General features: G+C 36.7%; 1 long non-coding RNA gene across 1 annotated transcript in view; it reads right to left on the bottom strand.

The window, feature by feature from the left end:
* Positions 1 to 534: 534 nt before the first annotated feature.
* LOC115949192 overlaps positions 535 to 5,068 on the bottom strand; it is a 6,779-nt gene continuing 2,245 nt past the window's right edge. The window contains exon 2 of the long non-coding RNA XR_004082788.1: positions 535 to 3,462. This is a non-coding gene — a long non-coding RNA (uncharacterized LOC115949192). The remainder of the gene's footprint in view (positions 3,463 to 5,068) is intronic.

The following is a 5,068-nucleotide window of genomic DNA, read 5'->3' as shown; positions in this document are numbered from 1 at the left end:
TGTTGTAGCCAGAGGCAGTAATTTTATTCTCATGTCATAGTCACATTTCCCTAATGACACAGATTGTATGTAGACAACGAGGTATGATAAACCAAGACTTCAGAAAAACTTTTTCAAACATCTCCCACAGAAACTGCAGTGTTATCATGCCTCTATACAATATATAGGGAATAAATTATCCCTGTATTTACTATAAACTGTTGAGCCTTTTAACTCTGTTTTACGTGATCAGTAGTGTTCCAGAAATTATAACTATTGTTTTGTGGGTATACATATAAAATAAATTTACAGGTCCTGTTCTGTTCCTACTGCATATTCTATTCACTTGGTTTTTATAATTCATAGAATTATAGAATATCCTGAGTTGGAAGGGACCCATGAGGATCATCGAGTCCAACTTCTGGCCTTGCGCAAAACACCCCAGAATCACACCATGTGCCTGAGAGCACTTGTAAGTAGATAATCTGCCCTGCATGTTATCCTGACTTTCAAAAGAAAAATCCCTATATTGTTCAAAACTATACAGATCAAACATTCAGAAAAAGAAATAATTTTTTATTCTATGACACTGGGTTAATACAATAAATATACAAAGCTTCTGAACTACTCAGACATGCAACAGAAGGACAGAAGTGCATTTGTAGAGAACTATGACATTCACCAGGATTGCAGAGCATTATTAGTAATTTACAAAATATACAAACATCCCCCAGATAAATAAAACCAACTCCTAAATTACAAATCAATGATTACAGACATTCCAGTGTTTAAATTTCATGCTGTGAACTCAATTTGCTACAATACTACAAAATGACAACTTAAGTGGGCACCATACTCTTAATTAATGAGTGTAAAATCTAGTTTTAGTTAGGTACAAAATATTCTAACAAATATCAACCTTCTGTTGTCAAAGGTAAACTCAAACATCTCCCTCCCTTTAGGGCTGCAAAGCATCAGAGATTTCTGGTTTAAATAATTCACATGTAATTGAACCTTGATTTTCACTTAGGAGGTTAAAATCTGTACATTCAACGCATGACATTGCAAATCAACAATCCCTATATATATATATAAAACATTAAATATGTTTTCTCAATGAACAGTTAAACTTTGAGGGGGAGGGGGGAATCTAACTGTCAAATTCAGGTTTTATTCCTAATGTTTCTTTCATAATATATTTTGGTAATGTATGCTATTATGCAATCTTAGAACTTAAATTAAATTGCAAGGATGATGGCCCTGGGATTCATATCCAAAAGATATCCAAAAGAATTTCTTAAATTCAACTCAAAAGTAATCCATAGTAGAGTTCCTAGATACAACCCTCAAGTTAAATAAAAAAGATTTTGAAAAGAACAATTTTGATATACAGCTGCTAGAGGTGTGATGCCTGATCTCAACAGAAAATTGTGACTTCTGTCTGAAAAGTGTTTAATAACATTCCACCCAAATTTAAGTTTAGTGTTAGCATAGAATTGTAGAGCCCCTATTACACAGAATATTTAAATTAATTTTAACTTCATGATGCAAAGAATATTTAGAAATAAGTATATTCAGTAATATAAACTTCAGCATAGGTGAAACTACTGCATTAGTCCAAATTCAAGATGGATTTAATGAAACTGGTAAAAGAATGGATACTAGTAGGGACTTCATGCTAACAGTACAGTCCTGATCAGGGGATTAAGCAACAGGTTTTCTTTTTTGTAATACTATTATGCTATTATAAATATACTGCAGTGAAAAAGAATCTATCAAAGTCTGTTCACATTCAGAACATGGAGGGGCCTCAGAATTTTTACCTTTTACTAAAGGTAATACACCTTAAGAGCTGAATTAATTTCATCTACAGTGTGTACTTATACAGGTTATGGGATGGGGTCCCTTCCTGTTTTAATTTTCTAAAACAGAGTTTAAAATAAAGCCCAAGTATTGTGCATAAGACTCATGAGGCAATCCAAGAATATCAAATAGCCTTCAAAGGAGAGAAACAGCACTTTATAGAAAGACCTGATTCAATTCTAGAATATTTTGATAGTATGCACCATTATGGACTGTTTAGTTCCACAGCACCAATGTAACCTCTTAGGCCTCCAGTTCAATGAGCTAAAATTAGCTTTGTGAAAGATGAAGATTTCTCACTTTTCTAATTCAAAAGTTCAAAAGTTGTTTTTCCTTCCATCTTAAATGAAATCACAGAAATAGCTGAGTTAAATTAAAATGAAAGCATGTATCTGTTAAATGCCATTGCTTAAAAAGCATGATTTTAGGAAATTAAATACTGTATATTTAGATTTTTGCACAAGCAGTAAACATTGTGACTGATAAGGCGGGAGATTTACTACCACTGTTAAATACAAATCTACACATCCCAAACACAACAAAAATATCACTGCATGTAAGAGGGAAGTGTGGCATGAAACTAGTGTTCTAGAGGTCAATATTTGTTTCTTTTCCAACAAAATGACTGCCCCAAGACATGAATACTGAAATTAAAAATAGAAAATATATAATAATTTAGATCTGTGATTGAAATCATCAGTTAACTTCCTTAAACTATACAGTGCATTGTACATTCTATTACAGAGAATGTTTCTGCATCATAGTAATTTCTCACAGGTAGAGAATACTCCATGAAAATAGAAACAAATGATATAACTTTGTGCAGGCAAATTCTGGACCAAAACATTATTTAAACAAGTACAGATGACAGTATTCATGCAAAATTACAGGTTTATATCAAAAGACTTATCCTAAAAAAAACCCAAGAAAATAATTTATATCTATCCTAATTGTATTTGTCCTCCAGCAGTTGCTGAAATTGCAAAAACATAGCCAAACCTAACCTTTTACATGTCTCAGTCTACCCCATTTATAGCATCAATAGGGAAAGCAGTTATTACAAAGAAAAACAATTTAGCCAAAGTTCTTTCCTGAAGTTAAAAAAACCCACCAAGATGAACCACTAAAAAACCCTCCAAATTCTTAATATATTATATTTGATCATTGTATACCACAATTCATTCTCATTCAGTTGTTGAAATCACTTATCCTCCCTGAATAAGGAAAGCTTATTATTCCAAAATGTAACATTTTAAATAAGCACAGAGAATGGTTATCTTTTAAAAATAAACAAATTTATTATAAAATAAACAAACATTTCCCATTTTACCTATGCACTGCTGCAGAAGAAACAAATATGCTGTGTGTATCCTGATATATGTTTTTAGGGAATATAATAAGTGACTGGAAGATAAAGTACAATGGAAGAGAACTGTCATGATTTTTTATATTTCTCTACATTCAGTTACCCTTGAACACATTCTGAGCTGCACTGGTTGCTGCTGTTGATGCGGCGTTGGCTGCAGCAGTTTGTACAGTTTTGTTGGACATCACTCCTGTTGCAAACTCCTGCTGCGCTTTCTCAAAACTAGCGCCAGTAATGCGGTAGAGACCATGCACCTAGGGAGGTGGAAAAGCAGTAAAAAAGCATGCTGAAGCTTCAGTTTCTTGGTAGAGTAATGGCAAAGTCTCAAACATGAAGTAGAGCTGTGTGGTAGAAAAATCTGGTTTGTTCATATGTTTGGGAGGATCCGAAAATGAATAAACAGAATTTTTTTCCCCCCACAAATTCGACAACTTCTGATTGCCCTGCTGTGCGTGCAGTTTGACTGTAGGATGCCTGTACCTTTTTCCAAGTTTACGTGTGTGCTATCTACTGTCTGAAACAACACATTTAAATACACAAATAGGCTGTATCCTTAGCATAACATATGCTAAGGGTGCTTGTTAAAAGTAACAGTAGGAAACAAAAAGAAAAAAATATTTTTTAATCTACTGTGTCAATAACATTTTAGTGAACTTTTTTACATAATACAGTCTTAGAAATCTTAATTTTACTGATTGACACAGTTGCAAGTGCCTATTAAGTTATGACTGAACATTTGTCCTGGTTTCTGCTGGGAGAGTTAATTTTCTTCTCAGTAGCTGCTACAGTGTTGTGTTTAGGATTCAGTATGAGAATAATGCAGATAATACACTAGTGTTTTGGTTGTCACTGAGCAGTGCTTGCCCTGAGTCAAGCACTTTTCAATGTCTCATGCTCTGCCAGGGAGGAGATGCACAAGAAGCTGGGAGGGAGCATAGCCAGGACAGGTGACCTGAACTGGTCAAAGGGATATTCCATACCATGGAACGTATGCCCAGTATATAAACTGTGGGGATATAAGGCCCAAATAACCTTGCTCAACGAGACTTTTAAAAGGGCTTGCGGTCGTTCATGTACTCTGAGTTAGAGGCATGGGAGAAATATTAACAAGATGTTCTCAGGAGGTCAAAACAAAAAAAACCTACTGGCAACTGCAGAAAATCAAAGAACTTTGGCAAAAGGTTTAGAGCAGCATTCAGTCAATATGAAACACTTCCCAAAGCATTACCTTTGCCCATTCAACTTAGCAAACTCCAAGCCCGTTTGATTTTAAGTTACTCAAAAATTCTGAGAAGGAATTAGAAGAAGAAGGAGAGAGACAGAAAAGATATAGAAAAGAACAAACATAGCTACCAACACTTGGGTTCCAGCGGTGTTCAGACAGAAATTCCAAGAGGAGGTAGGGTCAAGACATGCTAGTCGCATGTTCGGTGTCATGGGTTGACACTGGCACAATACCAGTGCCCCATGAAAATACACTTTCCCTGGTGTCTGCTGTGAGATGTGACCAGGCTGGGCGGGGGAGGGGACCTGCGGCCTTGAGGTGAGCCAAGTTTCGGACAGAGAGGGGGGTTGAAGGCCCCTCAAGATGGAAGGGTGGTGGGGGCACCGGGAGGCATTGGGAAGCTCTCTCAGGAGAGACAGAGAGAGAAGCCCCGAGAGGGATCGGGCAGCCCCCTCCCCCCTCCCCCCCGGGAGACGACAGAGAGAGGAGCCGGCGCTGGGTGCTGTGGCCTTGAGGCCTTGGAGTTGGCGGCATGCCCGGCTTATGGAGAATGGGGGACAGCACGGAGAAGCCTGGCCGCTTGTAAGAGCTTTTTAACCCCTGTTTGGACAATGAAAATTTTGCAGAGCATTGAC

Source organism: Geospiza fortis, unplaced genomic scaffold (genome assembly GCF_000277835.1).
Source record: "Geospiza fortis unplaced genomic scaffold, GeoFor_1.0 scaffold2616, whole genome shotgun sequence".
In the NCBI taxonomy this organism is placed as follows: domain Eukaryota; kingdom Metazoa; phylum Chordata; class Aves; order Passeriformes; family Thraupidae; genus Geospiza; species Geospiza fortis.
The sequence above is the reverse complement of the archived record's forward strand: the minus strand, read 5'-3'. Positions and strand labels throughout refer to the sequence as shown.